We start from the raw sequence: 25422 nt of genomic DNA, 5'->3' as shown, positions 1-25422 counted from the left end.
TTGTATGTTAACACTTTATCAATAGATTCTAGACTGGGGAACTTGACCAATGTACTGTGTTCAATCCTCAGCCTGTCACCTTTATTGACTCACCGAATGACTTCTTTGTGCTTGCTTGTTCTACTTTAGAGGAGCTGGGTTTGAGTTTTACTTTAAACACTTCTTAGTATAACAAGGGTAGATGAAATATGCATTTCTCATCTTCCTTAAGTTTAGAATATGAAGTAGCCATGTTCACTCTATAGATGTGGTCTGGGTAAGCTTATGTAATTGGAGCACTAGAATGCCTGGCCCATGGTGCTCAGTAATACCACCACAAATATTCCTATGAGTACCAATACTATCATTGATCTTTCTCTTTGGGCTATGTTCACCCCAGCTTGTACTTGAGAGCAGAGAAACATCATCTGCCTCCTTTAGTGGGACGCCCATTTCTTGCTCTGACTATAAGTTACACACACCCAGTCCTTTCTTGTTCTTGATTATTTCTTTGAGCAGGTGTGGTGAGAGGCTGTTTCACCGTCTTGCACATCATTGTTTCAATTCCCGATGCAGGAAGTCCAAATGTGCTTAGTCAGATCAAGCTGGCCTGAGTTTAGAAGCTGAGGTCAGCTTGTCACTTTTTCCTTTGGAAAACCTTTGAATTTGGGTTACACCTCAGTCTATGGGACCTTTAAAAGTCACAGCCATTGAGCAAAAGGAGGACTGAATGAGAATGGTATTTGGAAAAACAATTTAGCAATTCAGTGACTCCATTCTGAAACATCGTCATGTATATCTTTTCATCAATTTTCAAAGCATGGTTGTCTGTGTAGGTGTATTTGTTTTCATTCTCTTGGGAGCTCTGTGGGATTCCTGCACTTAAAATTGAGATATTATGAAACTTTGGTGTGGAACAGAGGGCAGTGTCAGACTCTTTGCAAGTGGGGCCAGTGGAGAAGCTCAGGGCTTGGCCTTCTGACCATCTTTCTCATTATATCCTGACTAGATTATATATCTTACCAGAACCATGGCCTTCCTCTCGTGCCTCTTATTCTCCCTGCTTCTCTTCTGGCCACTTCACTGTTTATAGTTCTGAAGAAGAGTTTAATGTTTATTAATAATGGTTTGCTGTGCAGTGCCTTGGGCCTCTTGGAAGGTACAATATAAATCTCATAAATAAATAATAAATAAGTGGTATAACCAGGAGAGAAATTATGCATTTTAGGTGAGTTGTAAAGAACATAGCACGACCTATAAAATGTATTTGTTGGAGTAAAGAGACAGGGAGGAAACTGCAGACAATCATTTTACATACAGAAATGAGGCATGCCATCATTTTATGCATAGAAAACTCACCAAGATTTTTAACCCTCAGGAAGCTGTCTCTGTGCACTTTTTGGGCTAGATGGCAGGTAAGGAACAAAGTTGTGTGTGTGTGTGGGGGGGGGGGGAGCTCAGTGTTCATTTCCTTCACATGCCACAGAGGAACTATGAAAATGACATTTAGAACCCGAGCCTATGGCTCTTAGAAGCTTGTAACTGTGGGTGATTTTGGAGAGGGCTCTTAAGGAGTAAATGCAATCTGTAAAACCCCACAAGTCCTGAGCAAAGTCCAAACTACCCCATTATGGCTTCCTGATGTGTCTGGGGTTTGTGGTTCTAAAGGAGGCAAAGGATCCTGGTTTATGAATGTCACTGTGAGCCTTCTATGCCCTCCAGTGTCCATGCTGTACTTTTGATTTAATGGTGACTTTCACTTCATAGTTGCAGAAAAAGGGGTTGATTTTTGACAATTTTTGGGTTGATTTATCAAAGATAGAATTCTACAGTCAAGAGACTTGAAGTTATGTTTACATTTAAAAAGCAGGAGAATGAGTAGGGCAGTTATATGAGTAGGATCTAGGCCGTGTTTACAACAGTTCAATGGTTCAATAATGACTGTTTCTTTTCCAGTCCTTTTAAAAACTTAGCTGAGTCCACGCAGGAGGCTCATTTCACCTGCCTGTTGTAAATGCCAGCACCAACTCTGCTTTCTCGTTGCTGTTTCTGCTCAACCAAATTCAACTATTTCTTTTGTTCCTCACGGCCTATTATCCTGTTGGGGTTGAGTGGCCACCCTTGTGGTTTTCTTTCTGGAACGATTCAGCTAGATTTGTTCTTTGTTACCAAGAAAGAAAAAGGGAAACAAATTTAGATTATTTACCCCTTATATCAGTTGAAGAAGAAGAGAAGAATTTTCACTTGAAATCTATCATAGTTTAACCAATAGTGTATCATATCAACTTTCACTCTTCTGTAACAACATACCTGACACAAGCAACCAAAGTTGGGAAAGCTTTCTTTTGGATCATGGTTTCAGAAAGATTTTAGTCTGTCCTGGTGGAGAAAGCATGGTAGCCCCAGGTACAGTGGAGATATGCTTACACAGGTCTTAACCGGGTAGCAGAGATGGCAGGATGGGAGCCATGGGCATGTATTACTTCCAAAGGATTATCACTAGTGATGGGGATTCTGCCAGCCAAGCCCCAGCTCCTAAATATCCCACAGGCTTTAACAAAAGACCCAACCACCAGTAGCTGTGGACCACGGGTTCAAAACATAAGCGGTGGGTCATGTTTCCGATTCATTCAGTGACATAGTTTCATTCTTCTGTTCTTAAACTTGAGATCAATAAAAATCTCAATCTACCTTTCTTTTTCTACCATACCATGAGATTGACAATGGAAAAAAATGTGGGTGCAGGGAAGAATGACTCATCAGCTAATGCAACTCACCAACCAGATGCCAGATGCAGAGTTGATTAGGAGACACAAGTCAGAAAAAAAAAAAAAACAAAAACCAAACAAACAAAAACCCCAAACAAACAAACAAACAAATGAAAAAACCCCACTGAGCCTCTGCTTATAAGGGTGGTGGGAATTTACCCGGGGCTCAGGAGAGTGACCAATTCTTCAGGAGGACATCAGGCTTTAGTTATTGACTACGTAGCATTGAATTGCTAGATTCTTTGAGCCTCAGATATCTCATGGGCAAAAATACTAATCGGATGTAGCATGGTGCCCACTGCTCTTCCTGTTCATAGTTAACTTATTCTAAGAGCAATAGAGACACTTTCTTACATTTTCTGCTTCTTCTCTGGGTTATTTCCTTAAACTTTTCTTCCACGTGAATGTCCTTTAGTTGTATTAGGGATTTAGTTGCATTTATGGCTAGGAACACATGGCATCTGCACACAATGAAATACCATGCAGCCTTCAAAAGGGAAAAAATGAAAAGCACTGAGTCAGTATGGGTAGAAATGGCCAACAATATACTCAGTTAGAAAGGATGGGTGTAGAAAAAAGATGCTGCTTGTCCTCACCATGGTCTAAAACAACTGAACTGTTAGGGCAGGAGAATGTTGGTGGCAGAGGTTAGGGATAAGGGGAGGGTGGTGGTGATGGTCACTATCATGAAGGCTTACTTAAGCAGGAATAATGCACTACTACATACAGCACAGAAAATGTATTGGAAAGCTGAGCGTTGTACCTTTTAAAGCTGTAAAGAATATGCATTTCAACGTTCTCATGTTAAAATGTACCTATTTATGGGAACTGGTTCATCCATGAAATAGTCACAGGTCATATTGTCAGGTTATTGTCCACACATATATGTAACTAGAATTGTCTATCTGCAAAAGAGAAAATAAGAAGAAATAAACAAGGAAACAAGATAAAATAGTAAAGAGATGAAAAACCTTAAAAAGCAGTAAAAAAACCCTCTCTATATATTTATGTATATATGCATATATACATTTATATATCATATATATACATATATATATATATGTATACACACACACTCACACAGGGTTTTACTTTATATAGTTTTAGCTAGCTTGAAATTTGCTACCTCAAGCTCATGGTTCTTCTGGCTCCGCCTCCTGAATGCTGGGATTATTGATAAGGACTATAACATACTGCTTTCCTATTTTTACTTATTTTTGTTCTTCTCTTTCATATTGGCTGCTTTTATGCAGTGGCTGAAGATGCTAAGATGAACTAATGCTGATTAAGAGCAGGACACAGTCAGACTTCCTTTAAACTAGAATGGTAGCATCAACTGATGTCAGCAAAGGCAGAGTTCTGTTAGTTGAAGGGATCTACAGTCAGTCCTTACAGACTGGAAAGTTTATATGGAAGAACTAGCCAAGATTTAAATTATGAATCACCAGATGCAAAGGTTTAAAACGTTTGTGTTTACCTTTGTGTTGCCCTTTCCCTCCCTCTGTATGCCATCCGCCTCTGCCTCTGTCTCTTTCTGTCCATCACTGTAGGTCTGTCTCTGTCTCTGTGTCTCTGTCTCTGTCTCTGTCTCTCTCTTCCTCTCTCTCCCTCTCTTCCCCCATTATGTATGCTAGAATCCTTTCTGGTCACATTTGTCACTCTCATGAAACATCTCTTAACATGAACTTGGGGTAAAGGTAGCCTTGTCTTGTTGATGGAGGAGATGAGCCCAGCTGGCCATCAGTGATACAGATGGTCCCTGGATTAATTGTCAGGATGGGAGGCCACGTCTGCTTTCCCCTGTGATGGCTGCTTCAGAGGTTGTCAAGCAGACGCTTCTCAGTCTTCTCTGGCTTTCTCTACAGTCTATATTTGAGTGCTTTGTCTTAGGTTTTCTGACAAATTGGTCCTATTTTATTTTTATTTTCTAGAACTCCTTGAGTAAATGTGATGTTCTGTTGGGACCTTTTTAATGGAAGCTTAGTTGTGGATCTCTTATTTACTATCATTTCAATGGAGTTTGAGAGAAAAAAGAATTAAATATGTATGTTCCACTCTGTTTTGAACTTGAAATCTTTATTAACATAAATACAGACCTTAATATAATATTCATTTATGTATGGGTCTTTATTAACATGCATTAACATATGGGAGCACTTCATAAGTGATGAGTTATTATTCAAAATTAATGAAATGAACGAGTTCCTTCTTCTTTTTGCCATTATAGTCTCCTGTGAGCACTAGGGCACCCAAATTCTGAGAATTCTTTATGTTCAGACTTTTGGGTAAAGAGGAGTACTGCATACCATGTTTCCAGACTCACCACTAAATTTGTAGTTAGATACTCGAATCCTCAGTGTGAGTCTTTCATTGACAGGTTCCCTGCCTTTTGAAAGAAATCCAAAGGCCTGATTACTATTTCCCATTCTGTATAAGGAAAGCATGAAGATCCCATCCTTGAACCAGGAGGAAATCCTGTCTTTAGTCTGTCCAAGCTGGTACCCAGGCCTCAGACTTTTAAAGCACTCAGACTGTGATGTTCTATTCCAGCAGCCTGAAGGAACTAAGATGGGAAAATACAGAATCAATGGAACTCCAGACTGTCTAGTAGTAGAAGGTGAAATTACATTACATTTGTCATAATCTCCTACCACCTCTATGTCTAAATGCACAGAATCTTCATGTACCAAGTCTTCCTGTTCCTTAGTTGGCTTCCAACTAACTGCTGCAAAGTAACCATGGCCAATACTACAGGTCACGTGGTAGGTATTGATGAAGCCGTCTTTCTGCTTGTAAATTATTTTTTATTAACAAGGATCTGAATTGAATGCCTGTTTATTATATGTTTCCAGAAAAATTATATTCTACAAATAATATAACTTTAGACCATATAAAACATATAGGAAAAACTCAATTGAATATTTGCCAGGCAAGGATCTTAAATTTGGAGTGGACATTTTCAGTCTCTGTGTAAAACTCACAGAAGTATAGGAACGCAGTTTTGTTTTTGTATCAGGATAGCAATGGTCTAAAAACAGGTTAAGTTTTATTAAGGTATTTATAAATATCTTCATTGCACACATTTTTTTTCTGGATAAGATACAGTATTTTCTGCATTTTTAGTCTTCCCATGCCCGTATTTCCTGGTTTATCTTTTATAGTAATAGTAAGGATGCTATACAGAAAGCTAAAAGAGAGTCAATGTGTTTAACCTTGAGGAACAAGAAACAAGTCACGGTATCTCCGTAATTTATTTGAAGTATGGGTTCTACATACTGGCCCACACTTGCTCATGAATTTTTCGTCAGCAATAAATCCTTCAGTTAAGACCTGCATTTGTTTATTTGAATGGATGCACTCCAGAACTGATCAGTATCAGTTGTTTTGTCCCTTCCTGGGCTTCCCCATCTCACAAGGCTTGCTGTCCACTTAAGTTCATAGATGCACAAGATAATGCGATGGTGCAACCTTTCTTAGAGCATCAGTAGATCTCAGAGCCAGCAACATGGGGGATGTGCAAATATCCCTTCCTTCTTTTGCTTTTAAAGATTTATTCGTTTATTATATATAAGTACACTGTAGCTGCCTTCAGACACATCAGAAGTGGCATTAGATTTCATTACAGATGGCTGTGAGCCACCACATGGTTGCTGGGATTTGAACTCAGGACCTCTGGAAGAGCAGTCAGTGCTCTCAACTGCTGAGCCATTCCTCCTCTTATGCCCACATTACTCATTTTTTCCAGGATCCTGAAAACCTTTTTATTGCATCCCTTTCTTCAGTTTTTTTAATTTTCCCATTAGTTTAAAAATGTAGTCTCTTAGTCTCCTTCCTTCCTTCTCACGCCCGTCTGATCTCTTGTTCATCTCCACCAGTCTCTTCTACAAGTCTACCACCTCTGTAGTCTCCTTGTCTCTCATCTGCTATTGTGAGCTCTGATTCGGTCCACATTACATTTGTATCCTACCTCTACCCATTACCAGTTGTGGAATTTTGGGTAATATCTTTCCTTGTTTGTAAAATGGGCACAGTACCGGTGCCATCTCAGTTAATGTAGTTATCAAACATGTTCAAGATATTTAGGACAGTGGTAGTCAAAACGCGTTCCATATATTTTGATAATCATTTGAAAATTTTGACTTTCAAATTTTCTGTAAGATTTGAACTTAAATAGCAGAAACAATTTGTAATCTTTTCTTAGGTTACCTTCCTTCCCACTCTGTTTGTTCTCTACTGGTACTTTATTCTTTAACCAAAATGCAGCATGTGTATTTTTTTTTTTAATGTCATGACCTTCATGCCTCTGTACCTTTGCACATGCTGTTCTCTTCGCTTGAATGCACACCTCACTTTGGCGTGAATAAAGAGATGCAGAGGACGAAGGTCCAGGTGTTCTCATTTTCAAGCCTTGGATTTTCTGCTCTGTCACACAGCTGCTTTCCGGTCTGTCCTCTGTGTTACTATTTCAAGAGTGTCACTGGGAACTTAGTAGTGATGGGGCAGTTTGGTTCTGGTACGAACCTCCAACACCCAAAGTAGCATTTTAACTACTTTACTATCAATTAAGTCCTTTTTTAAAAGTTATATTTTGTTTATTTGGTGCCCGTGTGTGTTTGTGTGTGTGTGTGTGTGTGTGTGTGTGTGTGTGTGTGTGTGTGTGTGCGCGCGCGCACGTTCATGCCTTGGAAGTCAGAGTTCAACTTGTAAGAGTTACTTCTCTCTTTCTACCAAGTAGATCACAGGTATGTAACTTGAGTCATCAAACTTGATGGCAGGTCCCCTTGCCCACAGAACCCTGAGGATATATTCCCTAATAATCTATTCTTATACTATTTAGGGCAACTTGGGCACCAATCCTTTTGACATGGGAGTGTTTGAACATAACTCCAGGCTTCTACCAATAACTATTATTCTGGGTGACCACAGGGATATTGCCACTATGTGCTTCTAGTATGGATAGATTGTCTCTATTGGCAGCAGCTGGGACCCCGCTGTTTTTTCATTACTCACTGTGGTCCCCTTCCTTGGGGCGACTGAAGCAAGCTCAGCAGATCTGTCTTGATGTTGTCTCTTTCTCAAGGTGTCTGTTCTTTCTTTCATTAATGTAGGTAATCAGAGTTTGATTGTAAAGTATGCCTGGGCCAAATACAAGGGCTTTTTAAAATTGTCTGCTGTTTTAGATTATCCAGGCCACTGATCCCCCTTCTTTAGCATAGGTAAGTGAGAGTGAACTGGGCTGAAGACTTTTAAGCAGAACCAATTGACAAAATAAATGAGATTTAAAAATCATTTCAATTACTGGTAAAAAAAAAGGATTTCTTTTAATTTAAAAACAACTTTTATATTTAAAAACTGTAAGTATATTTGGTTTTAAATTGCTTCAAGATGGAAAAATATTTTCTATGATGCATGCATTTACAGAATACCAGTTATAATATACGCTTAAGGAAGTAATGAGAGGAATTGAAAATAAAGATAAGAGGTCAGACAGTTTCAGGTTCAATGTCAAATCTTATAAACAAGCCTTTGTTTCATCTTGGTAACAGTCAGCATATTGAGACACTTCAGATTCAAAAAACCTTTCTCTGTAGTGCAGGCCACAATTGTTTACCACTAATAAACCATGGTTGTTTATAGAAGGTCATTTCCGGAATGCATATTTAAGAATAAAAAGATTACTTCTTGTGCTCAGCTTCATATTTTTCCCATGCACCACTGAATACAAGTAGAAATGTATCTATATGCCACGGGACTGGGAATTTAGGGGACAATACCTCAAAGGAACAATGTTGTAAATGGGAGTCAGTGTCACAAAATACCCTTCAGGGGCATAATGAGATAAATAGGTTTCACAGGTTGGCACAGGAATTAGAAGCATAATGTGAGAGGCGATGATGAGTTTCTGGGCAGGTGACACATAAACAAGGCTTATGAAACATTACCCATTTTACAGTGGGATTTGCTAAGCTAAAGCTTTAAGTTTCCCATAGCACCTATGAATAATCATTTAAATATAGGCTTTGAGACTTGGGGAAAAAGTGCATTATTTACTCTAAAGACAAAAATCTTTCTTGGAGTTATTGCAGTCCGTCATGCAGATGCATAACTGGGGGACTTAGAAAATGCAACATTTTCTCTTGATAGCCCATTACTTTATACGTCTCATAAATTATTATCCAGGGCTAAGAGTAGTCACAGTTAAGAGTTCATACCAGTGATGATGGAACCAGGGGTGGGGTACTCCTGGTCTTTCACAGGGTGAATTTCTATGGATTTTTTTCTTGGTTTTTTTGCCTCTCGTGTAGTGTGAAGAAGTGGGAGGAGTAAGTGACAAGTAGTATATACAGTCTTTGGTTAGGCTCTGGCTTAGAGTTTGTCAAATTTTGGCCTCCAGAAATTCCTGCTACCCAGCTGCCTTACTGAAGGGAGAACCGAGCAGTCCTCAATACAAACATTATGCTGTTGAGGCTAAATATCTTTGTAGGATAAGCCCATGGTTCTCTCCATAACTCAAATAAAACCCAAATGTAGCCATACTCAAAGCTGTGACTTGGTTGGCTTGTTGAATAGTGACTTTTGTCTTGTTTGGAGAGAAAAGATACAAAATGATACAGAAAAATGTTCCTCTCTATGTTGAATTAGAGACTTGGGTTCCTTGGCAAGGAATGAGTAATTAAATTAAATTATGACTACTTATTCAAATTGATGATATACCATTATTAGTTTATGCCAATTAAGCATATTTTATGGCGATTATAGCTTGGTTATAGACAGGTGAATAAAAAGTTCATTTGAATAAAACCTAAGGGGCAGAGGCAGGCACATAACTATTATATAAAATGACAATATTTCACAATTAACATACTATTGGGGAAGACTGGAAGAGTGTTGGTGCAAGAGTAAAATGAGTGATTGATCGTGTGTCTAAATAGCATCTGAAGGAGACAGGCTTTTAGTTTTAGATTAGGTTAATTTTCAGGCAGTGACATAAGAGGTGAATATCAGCCAACTCAACATTTTGGAGATGAGGCACAGAAGTATGAATCTTGGAACAGCCTTTGGGGAAAGATACAGTTATGGCCCTGGAAGTAGCCCAATGGTTTTGAATCGAAATACTTTAAAATTTATGTAAATTGCTTGGAGTTCTTCTAATTGTTTGAAACGTTATTAAAGACTACATAAGGAGCATATTTGCAAAGAGCATCTGGGACTAGATGCTCTGAGAAGTGTCCTAGATGACAGTTTGCACTTGGATTCTACTTTGATGACTGGCCAGATGTTGGGCTCTGAAGCTGAGTGCATGGAAGACTTGCATTGATGGTCCTCATCCCTGGCTAATGACTTAGTGTTAGAGTCGTGTACAGTGGGTATTTGGTAGTGGTAAAGTGCTCATAGGCAAAGGAAATGATAGGATCAACTGTACATATTAGAAAAATGGAGGCCTGGCAGGAGATGTCAGAGCACTGCAGTAGACAGGGTAGATGATAATGATGAGCACTTGAAGTTGACAAGAGGGGACAAAAAGGACACAACACAAGAACAGAGACATCACTGGTGGAGAACCAGAAAGCCACGTTCATGATGCAATTTGGATCATAGTGGAAATAAGAAAAGACTAACATGTATCTTGTGATGACTTTTATGAAATTTGCTTGGCTGACGAGGCTAACTAGGAATCAATTCACTAAAGAAGCAGGTTAGGATGTTGGAAAATGAAGATGATAAATATGTTAGAGTTCAACTTAGCTTTGACAATCCTTCTGGAGCTTTCTCAGTCTTTAGGAGGGAGCTGAGGATCCGTATTTACTTTTCAGGTTAACGTTGCGTGCCTAGTCATTGTGTAAAGCACATGACTGACATGAAAATTGACAGACAATGCTTGTAATGAGGTTGTGTAGATAAATAAGAGGAGAAAAGTTGGGATGTTTACATTACATGATACAGAAGAGTTAGGCAAACTTAGAATGCACACATGGGAGGTCATTTTAAAAGAATCTTAGAATGGGTAGAAAGAATGCTAGAAATATTCTAGTCCAGTGCCTAATATGTTTTAAGGCAGCAGCAAGTGTTTTCCAGATTTACTTCAGAATCTTTATAGATGATGGATCCAGAAGGCACTGTTCCTGTTGAAAGAAACTTAGAGTTTCTTTCTTCATTTCTCCTTGCTGACATGGTAACATTCCTCATTTCACCTTTTATAGAAGCCTATGGGATCAACAGTGTACAACGGACAGGAAGGTCATTCATTGCATTAGGGACAGGAAGAATGAAATGATGTGATGAGCCATCCAAGTAATAGGCAATGGAAGGCAATGTGGTCTTCCAACATAGTTCTTCAGACATGTGAGCTCGAGAACAAATGAACCTTTGCAGTTGGAATAGTCAGGAAAGGAGTTGCAGAGGTCGTAGATTTTGAGTAGGTAAGCCATGGAAGCTAACACAACTCAGATTCTTACCTATTTAAAACTCAGAGCTAATGCAGCCTACAGAATCAACTAAGCAGGACTCTTAGACACTCACAGAGTCTGAACCGAGAATCAGGGAGCCTGTATGGGTCTCCTTCACATATATATTATGGTTGTGTAGCTTGGTGTTCTTATGGGACTCCCAACAGTGGTATTGGGGCTGTCTCTGATTTTGCCTGATTCGTGTGACCCTTTTCCTCCTACTGGATTGCCTTGATATGCCTAGTCTTAGGGGTAGATACCCCTAGAAAGCATCTTTTTTTTTCCTGCAGGGTAACAGAGGAGGAGTGGATCCGAAGAGATGGGAGGTGGGAGGGAACTGGGAAGAGTGGATGGAGGGGAAACTGTGTATAGAGGAGAACCACCCCCACAAAACAAACAATAAAAAACCCCAAACAAACAAAACCAAAGAAACAAACAAAACCTCTAAAGCTAAAGTTTATATGGGTTGGAAAAAGTACAAAATGGATCTTTCTAATATCTTTAAAACAAAAGCACTTGGAATTATGTCACAACACAATTACTTCTGACATATCGTCTTCATTCCCATAGTGGTCAAGTTTTGAGTGGGCAAGGTTGACAAAGAACATTAAGTAATAACTTTCTTTTCGCTGTAGTGGCTGCTTTGGTATAGTGCACTTTGGTCTAGCAATTTGCTAAAGGGATGATGTCATGGTAAGGTCATCTCTCCAAAGCATGCACAGTCTTCTTGTTTTAATGTATACTTATCTACAGGGAGAATTTTAAAGGTTGTCCATAGACCACTCCTTTATACTGCCAATTGTTATATAGTAGAAATGATCTGTAGCTTCCACAACTTGTGTCCAACATGAACAAACCTCAGAAAATTTTGTACTTAGGAAGTCACTTGAAGGCACTGGCAGAAGTCTGTGAAAACTGAAGACTAACACAGTGATTCCAGGGGGACTTCAGGAACTGCTAGTGGCTTAGGAACCAAAGGTATTCCAAGTTTTACCACAGTTGTCACCAGGCTGTCTGGTTCTTGGAAAAGCATGCTGATAGAAGGTCCAAGCCAGCATTTATTCTTTCAAAGATACTTATGGGCTCTACATATCCTAAAGTGTATTTTATTACACTGACTCATTTAGAGAAAATCCATTGGCTTGCTATGATCTATTTAACAGTGTCAATAAATTCTAAAATTGGAGGCTTGGTATTATAATTTTGGATGTTTTAATGGCCTGAGTTATCTTGTTCCTTGACCTTGCCTCACGTTTTGCCCTTTGTTTGCTTTAACAGCCAAGAACCTCTTTGCAATCAGCCACAGATTTAATGTATTGGCTTGTGACATGTGTGGTACAAATCTGAAAAGTACTTTATTAGGATAACTTATCAAATATTATTTGTGTGAATAGATCAGTCCTATTCAACATAACAAAAAAGTGGACAGTTGAAAATTTGGTAGGGGGATTCAAATAAAATATATTTCCTTTTAGCCCCATTCAGCTGCCATGTTTACCAGGCTGACCCCAGACTCACAAAGCTTTGCCTGTTTCTGCCTCTCAGTTGCTGGGACCAATATGTTGGGCTAAATTTAATTTCTTACAAAAGGCTTTGTATCAGACACTTATTTCTTTAAGGAAACCATGACTATATAATAACTCTCTAGAAAAAAAGATAAGGTGAAACTGCAGACTCTTACCATAACAGATGGAGTGGGGGCTGGGAGGATTGCTCAGTGGATAATGTGCCTGCCATGAGGATATGAATTTATATTCCTGGCACTCACACAAAAAGTAGAGCATAGCAGGTTCAGATGCGGGAGCCTCACTGGCCACCCAGTACAGGTGAAATAGGGAGTTCCAGATTTAGTGACAGGTTTAGTGGTTTTTTACAAAAGCAGTTCAGGACAACATATGACATTGTCCTCCTCAATTGTCTGCAAGGGTGAGCACACAACTGCATATGTGTAAGTGTATGCACACCATACACACACACACACACACACACACACACACACACACACACACATGGAAAGACAAAAGAAGGGGAATTGCAACATGCGAGTATTTTGAAAAATAGAGAAAGTAATGATTACTGGCACCACTGCTCCTGTTTCTACAGGCACAGGGAAGGTAAAAGCCAATATTGCTTTTTTTTTTACACTCATGAGCAATGTAGTCTTATTTTTTTATAGACTTTTAAAGACTTAATTCTTTCAGTCGAGTCACAGAAATCTTTGTGTGTTTGCTCTGCCTTAGTTCACCTTCTACAACTGGTATTGGCTGGAACCAACCCATGGATGTATGCACTCAATGTATCGACTGTGATTTTTTTCAAAGACTAATGGCTGGAGCATTGGTCAACATTGAGTCCAGAGTTCTGAGAAGTGTATACTCACATATATCACAGAGAGAATTATGGAATTTCAAAAGAACTTGCAGTTTTTTGATAGTTTATTTGTGTTTTTACATTTAACTAATTAGCATTCTGAGGAGGAGGTTAGAAAATACTAGAAAACGTTTTCCTCTGCTTGGGTAGCATGAACTGTTGTGGCTTCTCTGAGTCTTATGGGTACTTGGCCATTTTTTCATTTGCTTGAATGTTCTCGCACGACTGTGCTATTACTTCAAGGGGACCTTTCCATGAAAAGTTTTATTTCTCAGCTCCAACTCCAATTTCTATTTAGAAACCTGATTTGATTAGAGTGTGAAAGTTTAAGTGTTTGTAACAGGATTCAATTAAAATAGGTCATTCTTGGGGCTTGGAAAATGGTAACTGGCCTTGGGCAAATTGGAGGGAAAGTTATAAAATTCAATTGGATGCCTCACAACATTTAACATCTTTAAGGAAGACATTTTGCTTAATAGATTCAATTTAGAAATATTTAGTGTAGGTCATCAGCTTAAGGACCTAAAAATGTGTGTGTTTGTTTGTTTCTCTGCTTAGTTATAACTAGGATCAGGACACCTGGGCTTTGATTGACAAAATAAACAATTTGCGGCGGGACCTTGAAGAAAGTCAGTTAGTTTCTGTGACTTTATCGGTAGGTTAAAAGGAGACTGTAATATTGGAGAATAATGGGCTTAGCAATGTTTGCATAAAGGATGCTTTGTCATTGTAAAGTATTATTGAATATTTATGGTCTAGCAGAGTGAGCCAAATGGCCAGAGGGGAAAAACAGTCAGATTTATGTAAACCTTGTTCAGTGTTCCTGATTCTTCAGGATGGGTGCTCTCTTTATATGAGTGAATAAATAAATGGTACAAACATTATTTTAAATCTTGAAGGAACATCAATATCATCTGGGGTGTTAGCCAGTGCACCTGACCTATGCCATTGAAATGAAATGTCCTCCTCTGGATAATGGTTTCAATCTCATAAATATTTTCAAAGCCAGAGGCGGTGGTGGTAAGTGAGGTTTTCTTAGAGTTTTGTGTCTACAAATAAATGTAAATGATATCTTTACCTAAAAACTATAAAAAGTGATTGTCTCTCACCCACAGGCTTGCTCTGAGCCCTCTTAGACTGAAATTACATATAATATACATCTCTTTTCCTGTCTTTAAAAAAAGTGTTTTACTTACCCTCTGCATAATAATTTTCTATCACTTTATTGGGAAAATTTGAATAATAATGATAATAATAAATTTAATAATAAATTTTAATAATGAATAAGTGTGAATGGTGCCTAAGGACTTAATGGATCTTACAGAGTCTTGTTTTAGAACACAAGTAGGTGACACAAGATAAGAGGAGCATAAGTGGATTGCTTAGATTGGGTCACTGGAAATTCAAAAGGCTTGAGCCAAAAAATTCTTGAAACAATGGGCAGAAAGGAACTAGCTATGACAATTTCGGTCCCCCTACCTCTTCTAATTAAGCACTTGTAGTACATCTTCCAGCACGGACAGACCTGGGACACCATCTGTACCAAGTAGAGAGCTGTGTGCGGGATGATGGCTGCCGCTCTCCTTAGGCAATGGGCTGTGACTCAGTATTACCTCAAGTTGGGCTATTAATTTCTATGATCCATTGATTCTGAAAAGTATATTTTTTCTGTAAGAAAAAAATGATACCACAATTGCCTGATACAGGCTATCATTAAATGCATTTTAACATTTGGTCATGATGTAAATATATTGTGAATCTAATGATGGATTTGAGAGCAGTGTACACACATATACATACAGACCCATACACATGCATATACACATGAACAGACAGCACACCATACACCATATACACCATATCTTGTCATCATGATAATGGCAGAAAAAAATCAATAGTATCTGCCTTTAAATGCAATGAGAGCTATTGTGTCAGAAATTTCATGCCCATCCTTATAAAATCTTTTGAGGAAAATATAATTGCTCTTTATATGGAAATCAACATAGATACTAAGAACTTAAATTATCCAGAATGAATTCATGTTTCAGAGATATAACTGCACATTCCTGTTGAAGCAAACCAGGAATTCTTACCTTCTGATGTACTATCTAGCTTGAGCCCTTTCTATTTATGACAGGCTCCTCAGATACTCACTACCCAACACACACACTCCCTACAACCCCATGACCTTTTAGTTTTTCTCATCAGAAATGGGAGCTAGCATTTAAACCCAGAGTTCTGCTTATATGCGAAGCATGTATCATGGTACTTCATGAATGAAAAAAAGTCAGAACCCGTGGTCCCTGAATGCTATATTTTTTCACAGGCAAACAAACAAACAAACAAACAACAAAACAAAACACCCCAATCTTTCTCCAAAGCAAACACTAAAAACTGGTATTAACTTGTATTATGACTATCAAATTTACATCAGTAACCAAGAAAGTCTATGTCAACATGAAATTATTTAAAACGAGATGCTCATATTTTACTGAATAAAAGAATTAATCTGTCCTGCCCAATTCCTAGAACAGATTCAGAGTCATGTGTGTATTTAATTGTATCACTCAGTGAAAATCCATGATTTGTGGCTGATAAGAAGACAGTTGCTTATTCAATTTTGAAGTTGATTTAGTTTTGGAATTGGGCCAGGCGAGTTCCCAGGGTTGAGGTTTCTAATAGTGTTTTATGTTTTGTGTGATATCACCAAGAAGTTGCAGATCACAAGCCTTCTGTGATTTTTCAAGTAGTAGGAGAGGAGAGAGTTAAAGGGTTTAATTGAATTTTGTGGAGGGCGGCAGAGGGTTGAATGTAGACCACCTTTTGCATTTTAAACATCGATACATTTTCCTTGCCTTGAATTTATATAAAAGGAGAAGAGGAGTCTCCCTCCACAACCCCCAGGTGTGTATGTATTTTTTTTTAAAGAAATAAAATAAAGGTCACTGAACCAAGCATTTGCTGCTCTCCCAGAGAACTTTATATTTTGTTTTGTACTGAGGCCATTTTACCTGCCTCAAAGCTCTGAAGCAGAAAATATGTCCTGCTCAAAGTGTGAGGAGGTCAGAGATGGAGAAGCACCGACCTTAGAGGAATCCAGACATGTGTGAGAAGGATGCAGTGGGCATATCTAACAAGTCTGGTTGGTTACCAAGGCTCCAGGGATGCCATCCTTGACTCCTCAAGCTAGGTAAGAGGATGTTCCCAAGAACCCATGACAATTATATACTGCCTCCCTTCAGGTTAGTCCATCCATTCTAGTCATACATCTAATAAATTCATACATCTAGTAAATTAGGAAGATCAGGGATGATGAACACTCATCATGTCAATGAGGAAACTGAAGTGAAGGTAGGTGAATGAATCTCCTAGGGCTATAAAGGGTGGTCTATAGACTCTATATGTAGAAAATACTAACTGAAAGGAACAGACAGGCCTTTGCTCAGTCACATATGGCTTAGAATTTTAGCCAGCTCTGTGACCATTTCCAAGTCCCTGAACTCAAGGAAACCCTGGGTTCCTCATATTTGAAAGACGGGGGGATGGAATCATTATTATTATTATAAAGCATGAGACTCGGTTACAAAAGTGCATGCCTATTATGAGAGCTCAATAAGTGAAATGTGCTTCCATATCCAGGTGTGTTTTCCTACTGTGCCAGTTTGTCCTTGCAAATGAGGCTCTGATTAGGACAACAGCAATCAGAACCAGAAGCCAGCATAGGGGAAAGCAGTGTCTTAACGGGTCGAAGGAAGAGTAGAAGTTTCTTTGCAAAGGCATAGAGAAAACTGACTACAAAATCTGATCCCATACACAAATAGCTAAGTGCAGATATTTAATTGTAACTTAAAAGAATAATTCCAAAAGATCAGCAAAGCCCAAAGCAGATAAGGCAAAGAGCTGCATATATTATATGGGACTGATGGCAATGACGAGGGGGCCATGAAAGTCTTTGGTGTTAAGACCTACTAGCCATCAGAAAGCAAGCAACATAAGTACAGGGAGGGATAGAGGGCAGAATGTTAATTCCAGCAGGTTTGAAATGTTTCCTCTCACTATTTATCTCCTTAAGAATGTATTCCTCTTCTGAATTATTTAGTTCGCCGTTGTGATGGTTAGTATGATCTCAACCCTAGGGATGGAGAAGCACTTGGAAGACATACCTGTCTGTGTCTGTGAATGTGTTCCCAGAGAGGATTAACTGAATGTAGGCAGACACTGGTATTGTTACAGGTAGGATTTTCAGGACACAGTCATGAGAGGAACCTTGCTTTGTTTCCAATGAACTTCCACACTGACTTTTCCATCCACTTCAGGAAAAACACAGTTCGTGATTATTCCTCTGGCTCTTTGGTCCTATTGAGTCTAAAACGAAAATATCCAGACACACTCCCCATTCTTCTTTGCTCTGGGCCCTGGAAGGACCACAGATATGGTTGGGATTGGGTTTTCACCCCTTCTGCATGGTCTACTTGGACTTGACAGATGGGGATCTAACAAATGAGAGGGGAGGGTGGGAAGACAGACAAGCCAAAGAGTTTGGACTTGTGTTTCCACTCTTCTGACTGCAGGCGTTTGGAGGGGCCCTCTGTTGAAGGCCTCTTCTTCAGCTACAGCCATTGGCAAACTTCTGTATTCCAAAGGTTTTGAAAACTATTTCTGCCTTTCACCCTTTTATCTGTATCCTTTACGATTACCTCCTGGACAAAGTGCTCTTGTTTTCAGCAAACTCTTGGATATAGTCTGTTCTTTCTCCTCCTCTTCCTCCTCCTCCTTCTCCTGTTCCCTTCTTCCCTTCTTCTCTCCACCCCGCCTCTCCTCCCCCCTTTTATTATTCTCCTTGATTATCCAGTTAGAGTGGCACTTCTTTCCTCCTGACAACTTGGCTGATACGTGTCACCACTGAAGGCAGCAAAGATCAGTTTTCATTTTGGGATTTAAAAGTACCAAACCACAAAATAGTTAATAATCCAAATTAGATTTAGGGCTAAATTTAAATTTATCTTAGACCCTTTGGAGGAGAGTTCCCTTTTCTTTTTATTTTGTAATGCAGACTATGGTTTCCTACATACTAAAAGGTAAGATACTAAGAAAGAAACTTTTTAACACAGGTCTAGACTGCCTTTTGAAGTTGACCCATCTCTTTTGGGGATTTTTGGCCTCTAAAGTTGGGGGACCATCCCATTTCCTGAGATGACATTGAACCAAAGTCTCTACCTTGTACTTTCTCTGTCCACAGGAATTTAATCACCTACGAAAGGTAGCTACACAGCATAGGTCTGACTCAATTACTGACTCTCACAAATGCTACTATGTGCTGTTGAGTTTCTTCTCTTGGATAGGATAATTGTAGATTTAGGCTTGTCACACAAATCTCATTTGGGGATCCTTACAAAAGACTGAACATGAAGTCAGTCATGGTGGCCCATTCTGGTTACATGAAACATTCTAAAAGGCAAAGAAAGGAACATTGGCATGAATTTGAGGACAGCTGGGCCTACATAGAGAATTTGAGGTTGGCCTTGCATACATATCAAAAGAATATTTTCTAAAAAATAATCTAAGAAATTGGGACAATAAAGAAACCCCTAAAGGGGAAGGTGAAAACACATGGAGAAGTTAGCATGAACAGAAGGGAAGGCAAGAAGGGTAAGCATGTACAGAAGTTAGGGCAGGGCCATGGGTAAGTTCTTCATGGTTGCAGAAGATACCAGCCCTTCCAATCCCTTTATCTCAGATGTCTTATTTTGAGAACAGTGGGAATATAAATTTCATTTGTTTTAAGCCACCAACATGGTCATGATTTGTTACATTGGCTCCAGAGAAAGTACAAAATGTATGAGCAGTCTTGGGCATCCCTAGACAGGTGCCATAACATCACCATGTTTGATCCATTTCCTGAGACCATTCTCAGGTGTGAAAGGAAGGAAAGCACAGGCTCCATATTCAGTTTCTGTGCCTGTCAGGACCCTGACTCAGCTGCAGCTTCTCTCCACTTCCTCTCCTTCTTGTCCTTCTCTTGGCACAGCATTGCTCCTGGGGTTACATTAGAACTCTGGATTTATTTCTGATTGCTACCTATAACAAATCCCATAGACTGAGAGCCTTCAGCAGAAGAAATTTGATTCCTTGTACTTCTAGGAGCTAAAAGTTCATGATGAAGGTGTTGGCAGATTTGCTTATCCTGAGGCTCACTGCTTGGCTGGCAGATGGTGCCCTTAACTCTGTCCTCATATAACCTTTCCACTTTTTACCTCATTTTAAGTAATTAACTCTTTCTGAATTTACTTCCTGTATAGGCATATTTTAAGCAATGGAGAATTAGGATTTCAATACACCCATTAGGAAGGAATAGGATTTGGGTATATAAATGTTGTCATCTGAGGTAGAAGGTGAGTAACTATCTTCCTGACCTCTTCGAGACACTGGGGCCATGCCATGTTGATATGACCGTGACAGATTGCCTTTAAGAGAACCACCTCCCATACATCATTAGCAATCTCAAGTCTTGACAGGCTTATAATCAGTCAAGTAAGTGAGATTCCTCTTTTTGAGTGTTTGCAAATGTGACTGGCACCATTAGCATTGTTTGCACATTGGTGTTGTTGACTTTACATTTTGTCATCTGTTTCTTGGGCGTTGGATTGTTTACATCCATGTTTCTCTTTTAAATTTTCAGCAATTTTTTTTTCAGAGCTGAGGACCAAACTAAGGCAAGCGCTCTACCCCTGAGCTAAACCCTCTATCCCTCAGCAATTCTTAATAACATTCCTCCTCTTGCTTTTAAATTGTTTCAGTTCAATCAAAGAATATTTGTTTAAAATTTTCATGAAGTTACTCATAAGTAGAAGACCAACAAAGAGTTAAAAGGGAGAGAGAAAGAGAGTACATTAAATCATCCAATTTATACTGCCTTTAATTTATTATCTTTCAAATTACTAACATAATCTCTGAACTCAATAAGCACATATTATAATTTCATCACTTTAGTTTTTTTTTTAAGAGAGAACATTGTAAACAGACTTTGGTTATAGCTGTGTGTTTATCTGTGCTTGTGTGTGTGTCTTTGGCACATAAAAGAAGAATGAAAAATTTTGGGGAATAGTCACCTCATCCAACCTTTACTTATAAAATATTTGAAAAAGATTGTTGAGACATCATATTTCACAAAGTAACACTGTAGAATTGTCTTGTTTTGCAGGAAGTCACCTGTACCTCAGAGTAAGGACAATACTGAACCATACCCCTCCCAATCTACGAATTCCACAATGATATGAAATAAGGATGACTGAACTTGAGGCTTGCAGGAGCAAATTGATTTCTATACACATGTTAGAGTTTGGCCTTGGGAAGACTGAAGAACTTCATTTTTTAGCAAAACACCATGAAGGGTCTACTTGTCTTGGCCAACTCCTGGTTATAGGGGTTCTTAAAATGATGTTTTGATTGTATTGCTGTAGTGCTGTATATTGAAATGTACCAATCCCTCAACAACAGTATCAGACATGAATAAACCTTGTTATTTAAAACAGAGACTTCTAAAAGTCTGTACAGTGAACTCTCCAATTGCAGAAAACTCCATTTTACTTACTTACTTTGTATGGATGTACAGCATATGTCCAGTTTATGTGTATAAATATGCATGTAAAGAATACATATGCCTGTGTAAACATGTTGAATCAACCACTAGAGGATGCTTGATTTTCCTCTCTGTCACTCTCCACAATATTCCTTGAGGCAAGGCCTCTCAGTAAACCAGAAACATTTTTTTTTGTTTAGGCTGGCTTGTGACTTCATTTTTTTATATGGATCTAGGGATCTGATCTCATGGACTCATGATTGTGTAGCAAGGGTACTTACCTACTCAGTGACCTCTCCAGACCTTATTTATTTACTTTTGAGACACAATATATCCATGTAGCCCTGCCTGAAGTCTATATTCAGTGCTGTCACCCCAGGTTGGCATCCTTGACATCCTCTTGTGTTAGCTTCCCAGGTACTGAGATTATAGGCACAAGCTGCCATCTATGTCTAGAAAGTTAATTTTAAAGCATATATCTCCCCGTGGTGGTTAGTTTTCAAGGTTTTGCACTTCTTCAAGTCAGTTCTTTCAGTATACGGTTTCCTTTAAAGTATCTTGTCTTAATTTTCTGTTTAATGTATAATTTCGTTAGAACTTTGAATAGTTCTAACACTAAGGTATATAAAATAGTGTTCTATTGCGTGTTCTTAGTGAAAGAATGTGGTATGCAGGCTTACTACTGTTTCTTGTTATTTTTTCCTTCCTTTCCCAGTCCTGTTGTTCAGTTTTGTTTCCTTCTGATTATCTAAGACTCTTAATTGAAAATGTGTTGTTGCATACCATTTTGATTTCATTTCTCTAAATTGTGTGTATATACTCCCCCACACCTACACCCCTGAATCTGTGCATGAGTGTACACACACACACACGCACACGCGCGCGTGCACACACACACACACACACAGAGGGGGAGAGAGAGAGAGAGAGAGAGAGAGAGAGAGAGAGAGAGAGAGAGAGAGTAACATAATCAAGTCTTGATCAGTTTCTATTATACCCTCTCATGTGTTAGTAAAACTTTCAAAATATTGAATTTTAAAACTGTTGTTAGATGCATAAAAGTTATTGACTTCTGTGTTGTCCAATGAACTATAACTTATTTATATGAAATATCATTACACAAAAAACTTAATGTCCTTTGTGCTGGTCATTAGGACTTCCTATTGTTATTTATCCTACCTTATTTTCATTACTATTTGTTAATTTTCTCTTAATGTCTTTGTTCAAACTGAACTATATATCAAAATGTTAGTTTTTTCACAACCATTGTTTCAACTTGGCTTGATAATTTCCTTCCTTATTTGAAAGCTGAGTGTTGTACCTTTCAAAACTGCCAAGGATATGCCTTTCCAAGTTCTCATGTTAAAAATGTACCCATTTAAAGGAACTGGTTCATCCATGAAATAGTCACAGGTCTATATTAGGTTATAGTCCATACATACATGTAACTATAACTGTCTATTTGGAAAAGATAAAATAAAAAAGAACATAGATTCTTTTTTCTTTCATTTATATTTTCCTTTAATCGCTTCTCATCTAGAGATGCATTTCCCCATAGAGGTGCTGTTGATATCCTTCCTGGCTATGTTCAAGTTTACAGCACTTGCTTCCTTTATTGCACCTGTCACTAAATATCAGTAACACACCAGTTATTTGGAAGCCCAGAACCTCATTTGTGCATTTTGAGTTGTCTGCTAGGGGTGTGATACTGTCCTGAACTACAAACAGGATTCACAAGTTGAAACATGCTCTTCTAATTTGTCTTGCTTAGTTGCTATTATTATTTTTTCCAATTTAACCTTTTGTTTTTAATCGTTGTATTATATGTACACAGCACTGCAAGGCGCAGTGAAAACTGGACACTGCTCAACAACAAGAAAAGGTGTTTCCCACCATGTCTGCCTAGTTTCTCTTTGTGGCCCAAGGCTTATGAATTTTAAATTTTCACTATTGATTTCCTTAGTATTTGCATCTATGTTGCTATGGTATACATTTGTAACTGTTACTTAATTTTTACTTGATTGTCCAGCATTTATTAAAGGAGCTGAGTTTTTGCCTGTTAGTTTATATGTAAGGCCAACATCTCTGTTTTTCTAATCTGGTTTAAGAACATACTTTGTTTAAATTGTTGCTTCATTTTTCCTTCACCGTGCGAGCTGAGTTGCCAGTGCTCTATGGTTACATATTTAAAATAGATTTTTGCTTTGTCTGAGAGTTGATAATTCTCTGCGGTGACTGTTAGCTTCCTTTTGTACAATCTTTCCAGTTATTCATTTCCACTCTATCTGACAGAAATGCTGATTTCATCTCAATATTTTCAAACACATTACATACTTTATCAATTTATTTTCTTTACCTTGCACTTGGAAACATTCCTTCTAGAACCTTCCATCATCTTATAATATGATAAAGAAGTATGCTTTGTGTGGTATGGTGATTGACCCTGTGACTCTGAGCATACTTTTCCTTCTGGGTCAGCTTGGGTTGCCAAGTCCTGCTTTTAGAACAAGCAATGATTAATAACCATTGCCTTGGAGTTTCAGACAAAATAGTTTTGCCTAATACACTTCAAAGATGTTATTTTTAAGATTAAACATTTTCTTTTGTCAACTGAATAACTTATAGTGGCAATTAGTTGGATTTTTCAGGCATGTTTTCATCTTTAAACTAAATTGTAAGTAGCTTACAAATGTAATGATAACTCATGCAATTCTTGAAGCAATAAAGCAGCAAATATCAACATTCCTATTTTGTGTGAACTTTGAAATGTGAGGAGCATCTTTACCCAGCACATGGTATTGCCATATATCATTCTTATTCCTGGAGAGACAGATGAATCAGCAAAATGTGGACCTTGCCTGGATCTCAAAGCAAACGAGGCAAATATCTTAGAAAATATCTCTGATTCTATGTGTTCTTTGTCTTAGAGGCATCTAGTGGAGGGCATAATTATGGGACAAAAGAAGTATTTTTGAAAGAGTCGGTGTGGTGAGCCCACTTTTGGATGTTGGAGGAAGAAGATATAGATGATGCACATGCACACATGACTATATCTCATTTCTTTTATCCTTGAGATAATTTCCTTTGTGCATAGGACAGATGTTTATGCAGATGTGTGATCTCTCAAAGAATGTTGTTGTAGCAAATATAACAGCAATATGGTGCCGTTTATTGACATATCTTCTAAGTTAAGAAGCCAAAGGCCTCATAGCACCATCCCTCCTAGCCACAGCATGCATTCTTAGTTCCAGAGGCATATGAAAGTATTGATGTTTAGAGAATTTCATATGTATACACTATGGTATAAAGAGTTTGTGACAGAGAGAAGCTAACACCCAAAACTGGTCATATTTTGTGAAAAGGTAGTGATTGCTCATTGCTTTGACCCTGGAGTAGGTGAAAGCCCATAACTGCAGCATATATTGAAGCCCATCATGTTCACTGTTGTTTTGACCACTTGAGACTAATTTGATATTCCACGATAAATGCCGAGAAGTTATGTGACTCATAAGCCAGAGAACACACAGAGGCTCATCCATACTCAGCTGTGGAACAGCTGCAATTTTCCTAATACATCGCAGCCTTGAATGGCATTGATGTTGCTAAATATCAAAAGTTTAAATAACATTTTATTACATTTTATTAATTTGTTTGCACACATATATTATTAGTTACTTTTCCACCACTGTGATAATGGCACCATGACCAAGGAAACAAATAGAAGAAGGGGACTTTGAGGGGATTAAAGTTCCAGACGGTAGAGTCCATGATGGCGGATCTAAGGCAGGCGATCCGCTGAGGCAGATAGCAGAGAGAGCTCACATCATGAAGTACAAGAGCAAACTCAGAATGGCAAGAGTCTTTAAACTCTTAAAGCTCACCTCCAGTGACATACTTTCTCCAAATGTCTACCTCCTAAACCTCCAAAAGAGTGTCATCAAGCTAGGACCAAGAGTCAGATGCCTGAGGCCACGAGGGCCATTCTCACTGGGTCTGTGTGCAGAGAGGAATTCGTTTTTCTCTCTCATGTGAATCCTGGGGATTGAACTTAGGTTTTTCAGGCTTGACAGTGAGTGCATTTACCATCTCAGAGACTCAATACTTCACATGTTTGTTGAACTCCCTTGTATCTCTTAATAGAATAGAAATTCCGAAGACAATTTTACTTTCTTCCAAATGACTAAAGAATAAACATCTCTGGCTCAGAATACTACAGTATTGCATCTGGTGCTTGGGCTTATAGCAGTTCCTTCCCCTAGGCACTGTAAGCACTGTATGG

At 38.5% G+C, this 25422-nt stretch overlaps 1 protein-coding gene across 4 annotated transcripts in view; it reads left to right on the top strand.

The window, feature by feature from the left end:
- The window catches only part of Gba3 (glucosylceramidase beta 3), a 146441-nt gene that overhangs the window by 6667 nt on the left and 114352 nt on the right, over positions 1-25422 (top strand).

Source organism: Rattus norvegicus, chromosome 14 (genome assembly GCF_021556685.1).
Source record: "Rattus norvegicus strain SHRSP/BbbUtx chromosome 14, alternate assembly SHRSP_T2T, whole genome shotgun sequence".
Taxonomy (NCBI): Eukaryota; Metazoa; Chordata; class Mammalia; order Rodentia; family Muridae; genus Rattus; species Rattus norvegicus.
The sequence above is the reverse complement of the archived record's forward strand: the minus strand, read 5'-3'. Positions and strand labels throughout refer to the sequence as shown.